This window comes from Triticum aestivum, chromosome 6A, assembly GCF_018294505.1.
Source record: "Triticum aestivum cultivar Chinese Spring chromosome 6A, IWGSC CS RefSeq v2.1, whole genome shotgun sequence".
NCBI classification, from domain to species: domain Eukaryota; kingdom Viridiplantae; phylum Streptophyta; class Magnoliopsida; order Poales; family Poaceae; genus Triticum; species Triticum aestivum.
The window spans coordinates 213,196,509-213,208,170 of NC_057809.1; positions in this window are offsets into that span (position 1 = coordinate 213,196,509).

Here is an 11,662-nt window from a genome sequence, read left to right on the forward strand (position 1 = left end):
ACACCGACATTGGTGCTTTCATTGAGAGTTCCACCGTGTCGCCACCATAAGGCTTGATGGCTCCTTCGATCATCGGTAGCGATGCGGTCCAGGGTGAGGTTTTCCTCCCCGGACAGATCCTTGTATTCGGCGACTCCACACTGCGGGCCAATTCGCTTGGCCATTTGGAGCAGACCGAGAGCTACGCCCCTGGCCATCAGGTCAGATTTGGAAACTTGAACTACATGGCCGATATCCACGAAGACTTGATCTTCAACGGATTCGAGCCCATGTCAGGTGTGCCGCACAGTCACGACGAGCATGAAATAACTCTGCCGTCGGACAGTATTCAGGAGATCGCATCTGCATCTTCTCCAGCCATCAATCCGGAGCAAATCGCACCATCCGAGAGCAGAGGGATAGACCCCGCCATGGAGGCCGTGCTCTCAGCGGCGATAGAGCCAGACGTTGACTTCACCCCTTGCGAGAGCCGTGTTGCCGAACCACTAGATTCACCCCCGGCCACGGACTCCGAGCCGCTTATATCCGTGCCCGTCGAACCCGACTGGGCGCCGATCATGGAGTTCACCTCCACGGATATCTTTCAGCACTCTCCTTTCGGCGATGTGCTAAATTCATTAAGGTCTATCTCCCTGTCAGGAGAACCTTGGCCGAACTATGTTCGGCTAGAATGGGATGCAGACAATGGAGAAATTCGCTGCCCACCCACCACCCACTTGGTAGCCACTGTCGACGACTTAACCGACATGCTTAACTTCGACTCCGAAGACATCGACGGCATGAACGAAGATGCAGGAGACGAACGAGAACTAGGCCCATAGGGCGCCGGACAACCACTTCATCACATGACATATACATGGTGGATACACCCAAAGAGGGCAATGGCGAAGAGACAACGAAGGATGCCCCCTCCAAGCAACCCAAGCGCCGACGTCAGCGGCGCCACTCTAAGTCCCGCCATAGCAAAAAACAGCGATGATAGCGCAAGAGGAAATAACAGTCCAGTCGACTCTAGAAGAAACGATGACTGCACCGCCCCGGTGGCAGAGCACGATCAAGATGCAAACAGCGAACATAGTGCGGATCCGTCATCCGAACACGGCGACGCCAAGGATAAACCTCAGCAAACCCCTTCTGGGGAGGAAAACAGTCTGGACGAAGATGCACACATCATCCCGGAAATGCACTTGGAGCAAGAGAACCTCCGCAGAAGGCTTATTGCCACAGCGAGGAGCCTGAAGAAGCAGAAGCAAAGGCATAAGGCCGCACAAGATACGCTCAACAGCAGGTGGAACAAAGTGCTCGACAACAAAACAAAGTATGGTTGAAGTTACCACACAAATAGCTACCCAAAGCACAAGCTATTACCTAAATTCGACGATGAGGCCTTAGAGCCCACGCAGCCGAAAAATGACACGGCCAGTCGGCCGGATCCACCACCTAGTGACCGCGATAGAGCGGCCAACAAAGTCACACATAAGTCAACACACGATCTACGTGAGAACTTGCGCCAAAAATCCGGTGCGACCAGATCCATCTACGGATCTAGGAAGCACGCTCCGGCACAAAATCAAAACCGAATACCACAACCGTCCGAACGCCATGGCATGTCCCAATACAGGGGCGCCACACACCCCCTATGTTTCACAGATGAGGTGCTGGATCACGAATTCCCAGAAGGATTTAAACCAGTGAACATAGAGGCGTATGACGGGACCACAGACCCTGGAGTATGGATCAAGGACTTTATCCTCCATATCCATATGGCTCGCGGAGATGATCTCCATGCCATTAAATACTTACCCCTCAAGCTCAAAGGACCAGCTCGGCACTGGCTGAAAAGCCTCCCTGAAAACTCAATTGGAAGTTGGGAGGAGCTCGAGGACGCTTTTCGGGCTAATTTCCAAGGGACTTACGTCCAACCTCCGGATGCAGACGATTTAAGTCATATAATCCAACAGTCCAGAGAGTCCGCCCGAAAGCTTTGGAATAGGTTCCTCACCAAGAAGAACCAAATCGTTGACTGTCCGGACGCTGAAGCCTTAGCAGCTTTTAAACACAGCGTCCGAGACGAATGGCTCGCCAGACACCTCGGCCAAGAAAAACTGAGAACAGTGGCAGCCCTAACAAGCCTCATGACCCGCTTTTGCGCGGGCGAAGAGAGCTTGTTAGCCCGTAGCAGCACCAGCGACCCAAGCACATCCGAAGTCAGGGATGGCAATGGAAAACCATGACGCAACAAAAACAAGCGTTGAAATAAAGAAGGTAGCCCAGATAATACAGCGGTAAACGCCGGATTCAGGGGCTCTCGACCAGGTCAGCGAAAAAAGCCTTTTAAAGGAAGCAGAGAAGGACCATCTGGCCTAAACAAGATTCTTGACAAGCTCTGTCATATTCATGGCACCCCCGACAAACCTGCAAATCACACCCACAGAGAATGTTGGGTCTTCAAGCAGGCTGGTAAGCTAAACGCCGAACACAAAGGGGAAGATACACCAAGCGAAGACGAGGATGAACCTCGCCAGCAAAGCACCGGAGGACAGAAAAAGTTCCCACCAGAGGTTAAAATGGTAAACATGATCCATGTGATGAAGAGGAGAAGCAAGCATGCACTCCGAGACACACGCGCCATAGAGCCCGTCACCCCTAGGTTCAACCCCTGGTTGGCCTGCCCGATCACTTTTGATCGTAGGGATCACGCGACAAGTATCCGGCACGAAGGACTGGCGGCCTTGGTGTTGGACCCAATAATAAACGGATACCATTTTACATGAGTCCTCATGGACGGCGGCAGTGATCTAAATCTGATATATCAGGACACAGTCCGCAAAATGGGGATAGACCCGACACAAATAAGCCACGGTAATACTACCTTCAAGGGAGTAATACCGGGCTAAGAGGCCCGCTATACGGGCTCTCTACTGCTAGAGGTTGTATTCAATTCTCCCGATAACTTCCGAAGCGAAAGGTTAACTTTCCACGCCGCTCCATTCCGAAGTGGTTATCAAGCACTACTCGGAAGAACGGCTTTCGCTCGTTTTAATGCAATACCGCATTATGCTTTTCTCAAGCTTAAGATGCCCGGTCCACGTGGCATTATCACAGTTAGCGGAAATACTGAATGTTTTTTACGTGCGGAAGAGGATGTGGCGGCTTTAACAGCTGCGAACTAGACGGCCTCACCAACCAGAAAAAAATGATAGGTCGTCAAGACCACGGACACGGTTAGACGAGTCCGGCGCTCCACCACATATACATGAGATTGGTTTGATGATCAAACCCTCATAGACGATTCCAGGGGCTTCCCGTGTGTAATCAGGGCCAGCCTGGCTCAACTTGACGTCTCTTGAATTTTGATAGTTCATTGATAATAACCAATTCTTTTTTTTGGGCACGGCAACTTTCACCTAAGTTATTTCCTTTTACAGATGACAATCGTTCTACACCCTTCCAGGACACGGCACAACGGAGACACAGGAGCAGACATGCAGCAGGGACCCGCCCAAAGATTTCTTTTTAGATTAAGACCCTGCGTAAACCTTTTTTACTGTCTCTTGTTGCTCACATCCTCCGGATCCTCTACACAACCGAGAAGGATGCTGACGTTATTGGCATGTGGACATGTCAGGATATTGGACGTACCTGGACACACGGGGTTTATTATTAAGGGCATTGTTTAGCCCGGTATATGTTATAAAGACCGAACACCTTAGGGAGTGTTCGACATCGCGAGTTTGGCCCTATATGCATCAGCTCCGAATCATGTCTTTGGTTAAATGTTGGGTTTGCCCGGCTCCCATGTTTTGGTACCTTATGTTCCATTATATCGGCTAAGGTAGCACTGGGAGAACTACTGCGATTGTGCCCTGGTTCATCCGGATGAGCACCTCAGTAGAGAAAGCCGAAAACTGACTATCATGATATAGCGAGAGACTGGTCAACCACTCGATGACTCAGCGGAATCTTTAGGATTCCTCCGCATTAACGAAGGGCCGTTTCCCGGTCATGTACATACGCGCCCCGTATTCGGATGAGCGCAGAAGTACCAGGGGCTATATAGTAGCCCCACCGTCAAACTCATATGGCTAAGTGAAAGTGTTAAAGCAATATAGTCCGATTTCCTCGTTCGCTGCGCTACCACCTCCTTAATGGACCAAGACGTTGGATCAAGTGTGGATTCGCGTTTTCTGCGAACACCCCCGCATTATATGCGTGGGGGCAGAAGCCGACGACTGCAAACTTTCAGGTTATATATACATATATACATAAACAGCCGCACAGGAGGCATCATAGTACTTTCGGGCAAAAGCATAAATACAGCCTTGATAACTCAATAAAACATTGTTTTTACAATGGAAGTACATGTCACTAGAACATAATATTCTTCGAGCACTGAGCCTCTACGAACGAGCGTCTTCAAGAACTTCTTCAAAGTAGTGCTCGGCAGCCACTCGGCCTATGGCTGAACCCCGTGTCGCAACAGTGGTGGCCTCCATCTCCGCCCAGTATGTCTTGACACGGGCAAAGGCCATCCGCGCACCCTCTATGCACGCCGATCTCTTCATAGCATCGATGCGCGGCACAACACCAAGGAATTTTTGCACTAAACTCAAATAGCTATTCGGCCTTGGCCCTCCCGGCCACAGATGATCCACAACAGACCTCATGGCAAGTCTAGACAACCTATGGAGCTCGGCCCACTCGGCCATTCGCTCATTCAACATCAGCGGACGGACTGGAGCATGAAACTGTGACCAGAACAGCTTTTCCACTTCGTGATCTTTCTGATCCTTGAAGTACTCGGCCGCATCAGCAGCACTTGCAGTCAAATCCACGTAGGCGTCCATACAACTCCATAGTCGGTCAAGAGGAGCATACTTCGGATCTTCGAATCTAGTCCGCAACAAGAAGGGCTTCCCAGACACGATACTTGTAGCTTGATGCAGCTCCTCCTTCGTCGCTCTAATTTTGGAGTGGGCCTCCTTGGCAGCTACCAGGGCCTTCTCTAGGTCTGTCACCCTTGCTCGGCTTTCTTCTTCAAGAAGTTGGTAACGGTCAGCGGGATCTTTTAACTCTACAGCCATTTTGGCCATTCTTTCCTTGCTCTCGCAATGTGCGGCCTATTCGGCCCTCAACTCTTCGGCCGCCTTTAGAGCGGCCGCATTGCTACTCCTTGCTTGTTCCTTGGCTCGGGCAAGCTCCGCCTGAAGGGTCTCCATGGTGGCAGCTCCATCTGCAGTCACAACATATTAAATATACTGGCATCATGCTCCTCTTATTATGTGACGATCACCAGAGAAATCACTTACCCTGTGCCTCATCAAGCCACTGGTTGACAAGCACGATATCGGCATTGGCCGCATCAAGTTGCCGCTTTAGCTCGGTAAACCCATCAGTTTGGCTAGCCACCGAAGCCTCAGCCGCCTGCACATAAAGGCAATCGGGTTATTACCTGGGAATATGATCCTCGGGTTGCCTCCGTTCTCGATGACAACCAAAGTCTCAGGGGCTACTATCTGCATAGAGCACACCTAACGTGTGCGGTACTATCAAAAACATACACTATTTCACGTACCTCAAAGCCTTTCAGCAGACTCCTAAAGGCTTCATGCAATCCATTTTCAGTGGATGAAATCCTTTCAATTACCGTACCCATCAGCGTACGATGCGCTTCCGAGAAGGCCGCTTGCCCCAGAAGATCCTTCAGTGCGTCCGGCCGCACACTGTACGGTTCCGGACTCTTGCTGCCGCTCTCCTTAGGAGCTGCATATTGGGGATTCCGGGTAGCCAAAGGGTTATCCTCTGGCCTTGGTGGATCCAGAGATACCCTCCAAGACGACACTTCAGGGTCACCCACCTCATAAGGCGGGGTGTCAGGGGGAGGCGTTTCGCTCTCCATCATCTCCGGAAGAAGATCCCCCGAAGACGAACTCTGTCGAGAAGGGCTACAATCCGGACTACAATTTATAAGCATCGGTTATTGTCTTCGAAAGTAAGGTAGGATATTTTCACTATTAAGTACTTTTTGATTACTTACAGCTCGGTACAGGGCTGATCCCCAAATGGACATTGTGCGGCAAGAATACCCTCTGAGGCAGGACCCTCTGGCGAAGATTTCTTCTCCCGTTTGGAAACCTTAGTTTTCGGATCTTCAGAGGTAGTCCTCTTTTTTCCACGGGGAGAGAGAATGTCAGATTCTTCCCCCTGGTTATCCTCCCTCACGGAGGCGCTCATTCCCCCGGTTGGAATGAGTAGCGAGTTAGGCCCGCTTTTGCCCTCTTTATTCCCCCCTTCATCTTCCTTTGAGGGTACTAGATAAGGCGCCGGCTCGAGCATCTTGTCCAGTACCGGATTGTCCAAGCCCTCAGGAAGGGGGGTCGAACAACTGATCATCTTCACCTTTGTTATCAAGTCCTGGTCAAAGAGAGACTCTTTAGAATGATACCATGATAAACAAAAGGACAGCAGGTTCGGCCATGGGATTACTTACTTGGGTAGCAGGGCGGTTGTAGCTCAAACCCACATCCTCGATGGTGTCCAGACACTCTATTTGGGGTCCGAAGAACGATTTGAACATCTCTTCAAGCGTCATGCCAAAGAAGTGCTGAATAGCTCGCGGTCCTTCCGGGTTGAATTCCCACATGCGGAGGGGCTGATGTTTGCAAGGCTGGACTCGACGAACTAGCATAACTTGCATTACCATAACCAGGCTGAAATCTCTCTCAAAGAGTTCTCGGATACGGCTCTGCAATATTGGCACGTCCTTTGCTGGACCCCAGCTCAACCCCCTGCTGATCCATGACATCAGTTGTGATGTGGGGCCCGAGCGAAAGGTGGGGGCGGCTACCCACTTGGCACTTCGGGGAGCTGTGATGTAAAACCACTCCCGCTGCCACAATTCGGACACCTCTGGGAAGGAACCCTCTGGCCATGGAGCATCAACGATTTTTCCTATTAAGGCACCTCCGCACTCTGCGTGCCGCCCCTCGATCATCTTCGGCTTCACATCGAAGGTCTTGAGCCACAGGCCGAAGTGAGGGGTAATGCGGAGGAAGGCCTCACATACGATAATAAATGACGAGATGGGAAGAGGGGAATCCGGGGCCAGATCATGGAAATCCAGCCCATAATAGAACATAAGACCCCTCACAAATGGATCCAGAGCGAGGCCTAGCCCTCGAAGGAAGTGGGAGATGAACACGACACTCTCGGTGGGTTCGGGAGTAGGGATGACCTGCCCTCGGGCAGGTAGGCTATACGAAATTTCGGCGGTAAGATATCTGGCCTCTCTCAGCTTCTTGATGTCCTCCTCTGTGACACAGGAAGGCATCCACCGACCTTGAAAGTCGGATCCAGACATAGTTGAAGGTCCGAAGCGCCTGACCTGAGCTTTGGGTGTTAGAACTCGAGGCGGGGGAAGGATTCGATTGAGCATGAGAGGGAAAAAGAAAAGGCCTTGTCCTCTTTATAAAGAGGGTGAATATCAAATGTCCTCCTCATGGCTGTTTTGGACTTGCCTAAGATCTAGGAGTCATACCAACAGGCACGGTTGGGTTACCCACGTCCGTATTGATGAGAATCCCATAATAAGGGGGACATGATCTCTGCTTTGACAAGACGTGACAGAAAAACCGCCTCGCAATATGCACAGCGCCGGTTGAGAAAAATGGTTCAGATAAGGACCGGGCCATGACGTGATGTTGTGCTGCCAAAACGTGTCAGCAGATTAGATTTATGGAAATATTATTCTCTCTACGGTGGGGTGTGGAACTTGTTTTGCAGAACCGGACACTATCCTTGTGTTCAAAAATCTTCCATGAAGTATTTGGAGAAGAACCCGCCTTGCAATGCCGAAGACAATACTGCGCGCCGGACTCATCGTCATTGAAGCCTAGTTCAGGGGCTACTGAGGGAGTCCTGGATTAGGGGGTCTCCGGACAGCTGGACTATATCCTTTGGCCGGACTGTTGGACTATGAAGATACAAGATTGAAGACTTTGTCCCGTGTCCGGATGGGACTTTCCTTGGCGTGGAAGGCAAGCTAGGCAATGCGGATGTGTAGATCTCCTCCCATGTAACCGACTTTGTGTAACCCTAGCCCCCTCCGGTGTCTATATAAACCAGAGGGTTTAGTTCGTAGGACAACATATACAATCATACCATCGGCTAGCTTCTAGGGTTTAGCCTCTACGATCTCGTGGTAGATCAACTCTTGTAATACTCATATCATGAAGAACAATCAAGCAGGACGTAGGGTATTACCTCCATCAAGAGGGCCCGAACCTGGGTAAACATCGTGTCCCCTGCTTCCTGTTACCATCCGCCTTAGACGCATAGTTCGGGACCCCCTACCCGAGATCCGCCGGTTTTGACACCGACAACTGTCCCTCAACGTGCTACGAAGAATCACTCCAAAGTTCCTATCCAGCGGAGAACATAAGACATAATTTTTTGTAGGGTACAAAACCACCTCAAAGCTATTCTTTCCGATCAATCTATCATAGAGTTCGTACTAAAATAACATGAAGCTATTCTTTCTGATTGATCTAACCAAGAGTTCATACTAAAATAACACCAAAGCAAATTAAGATTCATAATATTCAATCCAACACAAAGAACTTCAAAGAGTGCCCCAAGATTTCTACCGGAGAAACAAAGACAAGAACGTGCATCAACCCCTATGCATAGATTACCCCAATGTCACCTCGGGAATCCACGAGTTGAGTGCTAAAACATATATCAAGTGAATCAATACGATACCCCATTTTCACCACGAGTATTCAATTGCAAGACATATATCAAGGGTTCTCAAATCCATAAAAGTATTCAATTCGATAACAACGAAATCTCAAAGGGAAAAACTCCATTCATCACAATAAGATATAGAGGGGAAAACACCATACGATCCAACTATATTAACAAAGCCCGCGATACATCAAGATCGTGACATCTCAAGAACACGAGAGAGAGAGAGAGAGAGATTAAACACATAGCTACTAGTACAAACCCTCAACCCCGAGGGTGGACTACTCCCTCATCATCGTGGTGGCCGCCGGGATGATGAAGATGGCCACCGGTGATGATTCCCCCCTCCGGCAGAGTGCCGGAACGGGGTCTAGATTGGTTTTCGGTGGCTATAGAGCCTTGCAGCGGCGAAACTTCTGATCTAGGTTAACCCCGAGGGTTTTTGAAATATTTGTGAATTTATAGGGTAAAGAGGGGGTGCGGGAGGCCACTGAGGTGGGCACAACCCACCTGGGCGCGCTTGGGCCCCCAGGCATGCCCTGGTGGGTTGTGCCCCCCTCGGGGCACCCCCCAGGTGCTGCTCTGGCCCACCCTGGGTGTTCTGGTCCGTTAAAAAATCTCCAAAAAGTTTCACGGTGTTTGGACTCTGTTTGGTATTGATTTCCCACGATGTAAAAAACAAGCAAAAACATCAACTGGCACTGGGCACTGGTGTAACGCCCCAAGACCGATGTGCCAGGTGTCGTGCAGTTATTCACCGTCGTTGACATGTCATTTGCTTGCGTGTTGCATCTTGCCATGTCATCATGTGCATTGCATCATCATGTTTTCAAAACCTGCATCCGTCCGGGTTCCCCCAGTGCCATCTGTTGTCCGTTCTGAGCCCAGTCACACTTGCACGCGCCCGCGGCATGTCCGAAATATTATTTTATAAGTGGCCAGAAAATGTTCTCGGAATGGGTTGAAAGTTGGCATGCGGTGTTGTTTTGTCGTCAGTAGACCGCCTGCCAAGTTTCATCGCATTCGGAGTCCGTTTGACGTCCCAACGGATAAATATAGCGGCATAGTAGCCGGACTAACGTCGGACGTTTTCGGTCTCCGGAAATAGTTGCCGGGCTGCACTCCTCTCCTCTCATCTCAGCCCAACCTCTCTTCACAGCCCACTAGCCCACCTATGTAACCCCTCTCCGCTCCGGGTCGTCCGATCGAGATCGAACGGCTCCGGAACGGACTAAAAGCCCCAACCCTAGCTCCTCCTGCTATATATAGCAGCCCCACTTGCCATTTTTGGGCCTTCTCCTTCCTCCTCCTCGAAATCCGTGCCCCAATCATCAGCCAGCCACCACCATCTCGCCACATGGCGTGCCGTCGTTGGCCGAGACGTCGCCAGCCACCTCCCGCGACCAATCCGGGCATGCCACGCGTTCCTCCTATCTCTCCGTGCCGCTGTGGCCCGCCCAGGCCTGGAGCAAGCCCGCGGAGCCCATCGGGGCCCGCCCCCGAGCCCGCACGCCGCTGCCTCCATTCCAGATTGGGAGAAACCTGATCTCTCCTCCCTCGCGTCCCCGCCGTCCGTCGTCAGTGACCAAGGCCGCCGAAGCATGCTCATCGTCGGCCGCCTTGATCCCAGGTCACGCCGCCGTCACCTTTTCCTCTCCTCCCCGTCTCTCTTTCTCTCCCTAACCCCTCTGCTCTCCTCCTTGGTCAGCACCACCGCCATGGCGCCTAACCCTCGCCGACCCTACCCGATCCGGTCTCCCCTCGTCGGAAATGGAGCCCCTGTGAGCTCCTTGACCCAGATCCGGCCTCTTCGCGCCGTCCGCCGCCTCTTCTGCTTCCTCCTCGTCGTATCCTCCTCTGACCTTGTCGTCCCCGTCGCCCTCACCGGCGAGCGCCACCGTGCGTCGTTCGGATCGGGAGGAGCCCCGATCCCGCTCCTCTGCGTCTGTGTCCAGGTGGGCTGCGACCCGCCCGAGGCCCAGCCTGCTCCTCCGCGGACCAAGCAACCACGTCCAGCGGGCCGGCCCAGCAACCGCAGCCAGTGCCAGGCCTCCTCTGCTTCCGACCGGGCCAGGCTCAATGTGAGCATCCCCTCTCCTGTACACTCGGGCCGTCCAGATTCGGCTCGGGACATATTTTTTCCGCAGAAGTTTTTGTCTATTATCCGCATGATTGCAGTTTTACAGAAAAGACCTTCAACTTCATGCATATAATAACTCACAATTGGTGCATCGGTTTAAAATGAATTACACATGAAAGTTGCTTAGAATTTTGTGTAGATAAATAATATCCAACTTTCATCTATGTTTAAAATGCTTAAAATGTTGTCTGGTTAAATTTGCTCCTATGCCATGTTAAAATGATTTAATTCATAACTAATTAACCGTAGCTCCGAATCTAACAAACTTTATATGTAGATGGGGTAGAATTTTGCCTAGTTTAACATGGTGCACTTGTTTTGCATGTTTAATAAGTCTAAAATTATGTTTAGGGCAGAACAGTACCAAACCTAAAATATGCATATGGGGATTTACCAGGAATGTTGTTCGTTGCTTCCGGCCTCATTTAAATTTGACTAGATAGGTAGTTTTACTTTGCTTCACCCTCTTTCCATGTTTAACAACATTTAATATTGTTGGGTACATAAACGAGAGAGAACTAAATAAGTCATGTGGTGTTTCGTCAATATGCAACGGAGTTGCATATTGAGCTCCACTTAATTTGTAGGGTTGTTTGTGCACTTTGCCATGCCATGCCTCTTTAAACTGGACATGCATCATAATTGTTTGTGCATCATGCCATGTCTATGTGGTGGTTGTTTACTATGTTGTGTGCTTCTTTTCCGGTGTTTGCTTCTTCGGGTTGGTTCCGATAACGTCGCGTTGTGAGGACCCGTTCGTTTACGTTCAGTTTGTCT